The sequence below is a fragment of the Theobroma cacao genome, chromosome 6, assembly GCF_053813885.1.
Source record: "Theobroma cacao isolate CCN51 chromosome 6, ASM5381388v1, whole genome shotgun sequence".
Lineage (NCBI taxonomy): Eukaryota > Viridiplantae > Streptophyta > Magnoliopsida > Malvales > Malvaceae > Theobroma > Theobroma cacao.
In genome coordinates, this window is record NC_142644.1 from 7,660,387 (window position 1) to 7,669,985 (window position 9,599).

A 9,599-nucleotide genomic window follows, 5' to 3' on the forward strand; every position below is an offset into this window, starting at 1 on the left:
GTGCTTGCTTTCACAAAATCCATGGCAGAACTTCTCTTGAGTATTTCCTTAGGGATATTTATTTTAAATTTATGTCTCACAACATATAATCATTTAACCCGTAACTTAGCCATTTGGCTCCTTAGCAAGTTTCAAAGTCACGCATCTTATGCCCATCATGTATAACTTATAATTCTTTCTCAAGGGCGTGTAAACATTCTTGAAACACTTAATCACTTATTTACTCTTTTATACACCAAGTATATCATTTCCATAAAGGCATGCCCAACTACTCATGCTTCAATTTATCTCCATGGGTTTCTAGCATGTCACCTAGTTTACTTGTGTTGTTACTAATTCTTTCCTTTCAACAAGGTCAAGACAAGATCAGTATATTCTCATAACAATATTCTATATAAACTCATTTGCTATATCATTATTGAAATCTTTATTTACATTTTCCTCACTTGCTATTGACATCTCTTATCAGTATCTCATACATTCATCTAACCTTTCGCTCGCTTCCTCTTTAGTCTTTAACAAGACTTAATCTCTTGTCTTCTTTATTTCTTAAGATTTGACTTCAGTCATCATATTATTCATCTTAACACTCCACATGTTAATTTATTTTTATGTAGCCATCTCAAAAATTCTCTAACTTTTCTTTCTCTTACATGCCAATATATATATAAGGCAATAATAAAAAAAAACTTTGCAATTTCACTCATCATCTTTATCTTAATACCTCCCAATGCACTTAAGACTCCAAACAATAAAGCTTAGCATTAAAACCAATGACCATTCTTCAACTCGTGTGTTTCATCTTCATGCCACTCTCAATTTGCTCTGCTTTCTAGCCATTAGGGGTTCTTAACGTGACAGCGTTTGATAGTCAGTACTGTGGCGTTGCAACGGTTTGAATTCACTTTATCTTAGCAACTCTTCCACCTTTAAAGCTACTACCTCAATTATTCACAATCGTGTGGCTTCCCTTCGAGTCTATACCACAATTAGCAAGACTAACTTTCTATCACAAGTGTGAAATCAAAACATTGATTTAACGTATTTTTTTTTTGTCACTAGCATTCATATATCTTTACCATAACATTTAATACGAGTTTGCTTAAGCAAAGATCTCCAAATTTATTCATAGCTACATGTATCTCAAATTGCTCATCACTTATCATCAGTCAATAAATCCCACTCGAAAATACCCTTTCCATATTGTATAGTGATTTCACCATATAGCATCACTGCACGATGTTCCTCCATTCTACTATCATGGATACTCCATAGAAATTAATTAAAAGATTTACGTACCCTAACTAATGCTAATTCCATTTAATCATATCTTAAATACTTCAAACTTGTAAATTACAACTCCAAATGTATGTCCATATATTGATAATCTTCATATATTTCATGATCATGAAAACTACAACTTACAAACTAGCTTTCTATCATACGTACTTTATTAGAGCACTAATTTCAACTTATTTAATCTACCCTTGGTGGTATGTCAAAATCATCCCTGTCTCGGTTGCAATCCAGAGGAATCTCTCCTCTATATATCCGTATGAGCTGGTGGAGATGGAGCAGCTACCGTAGCCCGTCCTAACTGTGGACAATCTCTCCTAATGTGACCCAGTTGATCACAATGAAAATATCGTGCAGGCCCTCTGCACGGCCCAACATGATAATTCCCACAATTTCTGCATCTACGTGAACTTCCTGAAACAGAGGAGTTTTTGCCCCTGTTTGGTGGCTGACTAGAAGATACACTTAGACTTCTCCTTTTTGCTAACTCAGCTCGCAGACTCTTATTTTCATTCGCAAGCTTCTCGGCTCTTAAAGCCATTCGCACCACCTCTTTAGCCACGGTTGCATCCGACTCACCCATAAAAGAAACACAACTATGTTGCCTAGCCTCTTTAAGCTTCTTAGAATCAGAAACATCCAGCACTGGTGGTGGGACAGGAGGTGGGGATAGTGGTACTGAAGGAGCAGCCAGAGGAACTGTAGGAAGAACTTGACCAGCCTGAGCCTGGCCAGCAATAGCAGTAAAGAAGGCTGCTAATGCTTGAACTGCCTCAAGAGGCATAGCAAGAATACTAGTAAGTGGCAGAGGAGGTGGAGGATGTGGAGGAGTCTCGATTTGTTCAGCAGCAGGTGCTGCCCGAATGGTGGATGCAGTCGATTCCTCCTCTATTGCACCTAACTGACGACGTTGAAAACAACCTCTTCCCCTCCCAGCTGATCTAGTGAAAGGTGGTTGTTTGCGTCGAGGAGACATAATAATCTATAAGAGGGAACAAAGTGAGTTTAGGCAACCTCAGGCTCTATATGCTTATGCATGTATTTTATTCAACCTAACCTAACTTAACTCGGGGCCACACTGACATTGTAAATTTTTTAAAACAGCTTTAAAATAACTTTAAACCCAAAACTCTAATCTTTCAAACCAACAGCTCTGATACCAACTTAATTGTCACGACCCGGAACTCCCATCGAGCCCGTGACAACCGCCGCGACGTCTCAATTTACATTCATTACCCGAAATGTCAACCGAGACCCCGCAAGGCTTTAATATCAGCTTCTCATTTCCCCTGTGGGTAACTGTTTCCAAATACCACATTTTAAAAGATTTTAAACTGTTTCCAACTTAAACAAATGAAATAATAATTTCCGTCTCACAGGAGTATTTTTGTCATTTATCCCAAAAATCTCAAAAATCATCTAAAAATATAGTATGTAAGTGGAAAACACATATTTCTTAATCAAAAATAATTTTGGATGTCTAAAACATTCGTTTAAAATGGAATTATGACTGTTATAATAAAATAAAAATATTCAATAAAATATTCAATTTTCACATAAAACGATATTTTAAGAACACTGCATAAATAATTTTTATAGCGTAAAAGCAAAATAAATTCTTACATACCGTAATACAGATAACCAAAGTATAGAATTTAATTTACAGTGACACGTGGGCCCACGAATGACCAAAAGTATAAAAAGAAATGAACCTACAGTCTTTGGATGTGGCAAGTTCAACTGTAATCCTTGCCGATATCAGTTATCTACAATCTATTCTGAACCTGAAATGGGTGGAAATGAGGGTGGTGAGATTATAAAATCCCAGTAAGTAAACAAACATCACTCAAAATATCTAAAGTCGAGTAAAAGGAGACTATTAAAACATTTCATCAAACTGTAATTTATCATCTTTCAACTTATTTCAACCAAATGAAATCAATTTATTTAAAGCAAGTAATCAATATGGCTTATGAATTTCTTAAAAAGCTTGGCTCATGCCAAAAATTATTATCATACTCAGTTATTTGGGATACCTTGGCCGAGGGCTATCCCAACTGAGTCCGCCAAGGCTATTAGAAAGTCATGTTTTTATTTTGAAAACATAGCCATTCCTTGACGTTGGCCGAGTTCCCCTTCACGAGGTGGTTTGGCGTGAAGTGAACTCTAAAAGTTATACCTCAGGAGTTACCCTACTCGCCTCTCCAACCGAGGTAAAAATATAACAGGATTCCGTGCCCCTCTAATAGGCTAGTCCACAGAATCCAGCCCACTGCAGCAGGTCAAACCCACCATACAATAAAATTTTGACAGCATGACAGGGCTAATATATTACTACCCAACCTGCAGGGTAAAATAAAGCAATTCATATAATTCATAAAAACACAGCCCAGCCAGTCATGCCAATACAATAACATAAGCCATTAATTCAATTTTAAATTTACAACATATCAGTGGTCTCCAATTACTCTATTTTCAAAATCGTTATTTCGTTTCAAGACAATTTATAAAATATTTTCATTTAAACTCATTTTGTTTACAAAACATAAAAATTTACCATTTGAACTCATTTTCATAAAATTCACCAAAACCGAATAAAAACATACTTTAGATAATTAAAATGATGGTAAGGTTACTCACCGTGTCTAGAGTGAGGATTTTCGAAATACTCAGACTATTGGTCCTCGGGTGCAATTCTCTTGCCTTTATCAGAGGACTCACCACCTTGACACAGTACAAAATCGAGAAATTCACCACATTGGTACTAAATTGAAATTAAACTAATTTAGACTACTAATGCTTGATATGGAATGCAAAAATGTCTAAATTTTTGCCTAAATGCGGTGTTAGCCTATTTCGGTCTTTTACCCGATAAATTGATATACGCGTCCGTTTAAACTCCAAATTAATTTTTTTCAGTTTCTATACCTCAATTGCACCCAAATTGACTTAATGTCCCTCAGTGTGGTGCAAATTATCAGTCCCGATAATAAATTACGAAAATACCCCTAGTGGGTAAAAATTTATATTTTTGCTCCGAAAATTTCCATTATTTTTCTAGGCTCATAATTCATCATTATTCATCATAATTCCTCAAATAACCATCAAGATCAGCAGCCAATATTCCCCTAGAAAATTCAGCATAATGGGTTTCAATGGGAAAAATTTATATTTCTAGCTTATTTTTGCTATATTTCAATATAACTTAACTAAAATCACTTAATTCAATTAAAATCAACCAAAAATCAAGCTCAAAACTCATCCATGGAGGTTTGGCCAGCATGGGTGTCCATACCCACTTTCTAATTTTGCATGGAAATGAGAAAAAAATGCATGGGTAGTGAAAATCACAAGGAAAATCAATGAAATTTACCTTTTTAATGCTTGATTTCTTGATTTCTCTTGATTTTCTCCAAATTTTTCAGGTAGGATTCTTGTTTTTTTTTTTTCCCTTTTCTCCCCTGGTTTGGACAGCTGAAGAAGATGAGAATTCCGGAATTTTTACCTTTTTAAAGGCTAAAATAATATAATATTATTTTATTCATTTTTTTAATGTTTTATTAATTCCTTAAATTCTAGCCATCCATTTGTTTCCAAATTTTCACCATACACTTGTCCCACATATCCATATCTTAGGTAAAATTCTCAGACTTATCCAAAGTCTTGGTGGAGTAATTTTTAAAATTTACACTTTTACCCCGTAAAAGTCAAAAATTACATTTTTGCCCCAAAAATTGAAAAATTGCCCATAGACATATTTTTCATCCCTTATACTCATACCATTCTCCAATTTGTCAAATTTGATCTAAATTCTCTCAAAATCTCAAATTTTGTTCGTGGGTGGCAAAATTACGATTTTGCCCCTACACTCTAGAAATCACTGGAATTAAACTTTTTCACTGCCAAACCCTCAAATTATACTCCAATACTCAAATCATACTCCAATAAGTCAAATGGGGCTAAAAAATTTCTTTTCTAAAAATTCCCATTGTGTCCTTGGGTGGCAAATGACCATTTTGCCCCTAGATAGTAAAAATTTCGGTTTGACTCCAAATTGATCCTCGAACTCCAAATCACCATATTAAACCATTCTGGGACTTTAATATTCTTAATTTCATTTAAAATTCTCTATGTGATCTAGTTCGAGACTTAAATTAACTTAATTGTACCATTTGGTACATTGTCGTCTTTTAACGATTTTTCTTTCAAGGCTTTCCAAGTATGCAAGCATATTGTCAATCATATGAATGACATGGAAAGTATTTTATAAGGTCGGGCTTGACACATTTGGTATTTCACTTAAGCGTCTATGCAATACTTATCATGTGTCAATTATGTAAATATTCTCTAGACTTGAGACACTAGGTTGTCTTATGTGTGGAGTGTTATGCTTTGATTTCATCTCTACCGAGGTACCTAACCAAAGATGCCAAAAAAAGATGCTTTTGAGTATAGCATGAAGCATGTGAAGGCAAATGAGTGGTCAAGATAGGAATCATCACCCCAAGTGATGCAGGGGACATATCCTAACTGTTCTTGGTTGATATTAGGTTATTGAAGTCCTTGGCCAAGTCAACTTAAAGATTATGAAAGGAGTTTCATAAGTCTTTATAAAGCTGATGATCAAACTTTAAGAACGAATATAGAGATCAATAAAAGTAGACACTGCAACATGCTCTTACCATCTTCGAGATATATGATGAGGATTGAATTACACTGAAAATTTGATCACTGAAAGGTTGAGTCAAATCATCTTGACCCTTCTAACATTTGAATGGCCATGATGGATTGCTAGATCCCAATCTTGGTCTATGAACTCTAGGTAGTTAACTTGATTAATGATAAATTTAAAGTAGTTTAAATTTATCTAATTCTAAGTTTAACTTAAGAATTATATGTTGAGTTCATTGCCAACTTGTTAGAAGCTTAATGGGTCACACACCTAAAATCAATGTTGAAAATAAAATAGGAGAGGTGATTAAGTTGGATTTAATCAAATTAGAAGTTATGGGCTTCTCAAGCACTTGATTAAAATTGTTTAATTAAGTCATTGGGCCTAATTAATTAAATTAAATAATTATGTTATTGGGCTTAATTGATTAAATTTTTTTAATTAAGTCATTGGGCCTAATTGATTAAAATTATTGAATTAAATTGTTGGGCTTAATTAATTAAATTGTTTAATTGAGTTATTGGACCTAATTGATTAAATTAAACAATTAAGTTAATTGGGCTTCTTAAAGACTTAATTAAATTGTTTATTCCAATTATTAGATTAATTGGTAATTACAAAATAGTTTTGTAATTAGGGTTTAAAATTAATCCAAGTTATAAATACCTTGTTATAGCCTCCAAACAAAATGAGAGAGAACCGCCGAAAAATTAAATGAACGGCACATTAGAAATTCCTTTTGTCTTGCTGTTCCCCGTGTGAAGAAAAATAGTTTTTCATTCACTTGATTTCTTTTGTGTGTTCAACCCCAAAATTTTGTGTAGATTATGAGTTTATGAAACTCATCTTTGCTAGCATATTTGTTGGCTCCATTAGTTTTTGATGATAATAAAGCATTCTCATTTATTTGTGTCTAATACCTTTACTTGAGTGTGCAGGAAATTTAATATATGAAATTAATTAATTAACTCTTCAAAGAGTATGTCAAAAGAAAAAGAGGGATAAAAATAACACGAAGTAACTGTCTAACAAGGAGGAAACCTATTGGTGAAACAAGAAAGAATATTGGTTGACCAAGTTTCAAATTGGAGAAATGACGAGCTGAAGAGTTTGAGAAACAGAACCAACTTAGTCGACCAAGTCAGTCAACTAAGTGCTCTCTGCCAAGATCTGCAAACTAGAAACAGAATCAACTCAGTCGACCAAATCAGTCGACTAAGAGCTCTCTGTCTGCAATTTGAACCAGAGCACTACAAGACAAATTAACGACTAGAACTCATCCTTAACTGTTTCCAACGACCATAAACTGCCAAACTGCCATCAAAGTTGCATCTCCAAGTTTAAAAGGGTCTTCCAACAATTAGAAACAAGTTTTTTGGAATTTTTGGAAGAGTTTTGAGCAATTAAAAGCTGAAAAACCAGAAAATTCTCTCTTCACGTCATTACACTTAAACGCCCATCCTTTGTATTTGTAATTTGCACTCAACCTTGTACCATTTAGATCAACTTGTGATCATAGGTACTTTCCTCTACCTCTTTTATTGTATTCTTAGAGTGAGGGAGTCACTCTAAGTGGTTGTTTCAAGTTAGGTTTGCTTAAAGGTATTAAAGGTTCTAACTTAGCCTTGAAAAGTTAGTTATTGGGTTTTGGTTGATCCCTTGAAAAACCATTGTTGTAGGTTGTGGTTGAGTCTTTGAAAAATTATTTTGAGTTTTGGTTGAGCTCATGAAAAACCATTGTGAAAGGTTGTGGTTGAGCATTTGAAAAATCACTTTGGGTTTTAGTTGATCTTGGTAAAAACTATTGTGAAAGGTTTTGGCTAAGCCTGGTAAAAGCCATTGTAAAGCTTGGTGAAAGCTTGTGAATTTCATCAGTTCTTAGTGAAGTTGTGGGAAAATCCTTGGTTGGACAATTAAGGTAGTGGATGTAGGTATTGGACCGAACCACTCTAAATTGTTGTGCATCTTATACTCTATTTTTATTTTCTTAAGTTCTAGAAATTAGTTTCTAATATTGTTAAGAGCCAAATTATACTATTCACCCCCCTCTAGCACATATTATAGGGACCAACAATATTTTTTAGGCATAGCACTCCCAATCCTTAAAGAAGGATTTTCTAATTCATTAGTGTAGATCACCATTAGAGGCTGCACAATGATTCGATGGACAGCTTTGGTTTGCAACAACCGAGCTGAGGTGATTGAGCTTTTTGAAGACTGATTGGGTTGTTTAACAAAGGATTCATGAATCTTTATTATTTAGGTAAACTTGATATGATCATGCATATTTTATTTTTTTAATTTAATTTTGTACTTAACTTGGCATGAAAGAGATCTTCAGAAGGTGAGGCATAATTTAATTTTAAATTTATTTTTACTGTGTTTTATTTATATTTGATGCATGATCAGCCCTCACCCAATAGTGGTATCAGAGTTAAGTCTTGGAAATTAATTTTGAAAAATTCCAAAAAAATTATCTTTATTAAAATGTTCAATAAGGATTATTTTCAAAAAATATCATGATCAAATATGCTGATTTCAAGCAAGAAAATTGGTGCAAATACAAATCTATCCAGCTCACTGTTTTGGCATGAATTTCAATTTTAATTGACAAGAAACTCTTGAAAATTAATTCTGAAAAATTCTAGAAAAATTATTTTTATTAAAATATTCAATGAGGATTATTTTTTGAAATTTTCACAGCCAAACAAGCTGATTTATGCTATTAATTATTGAAAGTTTGAAAACAGTTTAGAGAATAGTTATAGCTTGGAAATTGATTTTGAATGGCAAGATAATCTTGCAAAATTAATTCTGAAAATTTCAAAATATTATCCTCATTTGAAAGGTTCCTTTACATGTGAAACGACATTCATGACAAAGGTTGTGCATGGTGCCGCCACACATGGATGCTGCACCTCCCATTGCCATGGATGCAACCGCTTTATGGAAAGAGGTTGTTTGCTGGAGAAATTGGACACTCAATGATCATGAAGGATTCTTTTCTTAGCTAATCATTGGCTCCTAAATGGTAGGGATACATGCCTAAAGTCAAGGAGTTTGAATTCTTGGTGGAATCAATCAATTTTAAATTGATTAATATTAAATCTCCAAAAATGTTAGGTTTCCTCATTTTATGAAGACTCCCTAAGATAAGGGATTATGATTTAAATTTATCCACATCTAATTAGATTAGGATTAGATAAGTTTAATTAAAATGGAAAGTCAACTTAAGTAGATGACATCCTAATCCGATTAGGATAGATTGTAAGTAAGATAAATTTACTAATAACTTAAGACTTCTAATAATGATTAGAACTCTACAATTAGTGAATGGATAATACAAGATTACAAGGTGGATAAGGACCTTCCTTAAATATTTAGGACACATGATTTGGATCATGAAACCTTTTAAAATGGTTTATGATAAAGACTCAAATTAGGAAGTTTCCCAAATTGGTTTAGGTTTTTAATTAAAGAAGTTTAATTAGAAATAACTTACTAATAGAATTAATTCAAATATGATTTGAGCTAGCTAAAGGCATAGATATGATCAATTCCTTTACTGGGTAATTTAAAAAAAATTATTTTTTAAAAATTACTAAATCTTTTCAAACTTAAGCACCAAATG

The 9,599-nt window shown here is 33.4% G+C and overlaps 1 long non-coding RNA gene across 2 annotated transcripts; it reads right to left on the reverse strand.

Annotated features, from left to right (window-relative positions):
- Positions 1-2,155: 2,155 nt before the first annotated feature.
- Positions 2,156-4,771, reverse strand: LOC148762040 (uncharacterized). 2 transcript variants are annotated; one of them, XR_016027224.1, is made up of 4 exons: positions 4,670-4,771; positions 3,937-4,020; positions 3,013-3,080; positions 2,156-2,278 (listed from the first exon to the last, which is right to left on the reverse strand). It is a non-coding gene; the product is annotated as an uncharacterized LOC148762040 (long non-coding RNA). The 2 variants fall into 2 exon arrangements; XR_016027223.1 differs by lacking the exon at positions 2,156-2,278 and having other exon boundaries at positions 2,883-3,080.
- Between the last annotated feature and the right edge of the window lie 4,828 nt (positions 4,772-9,599).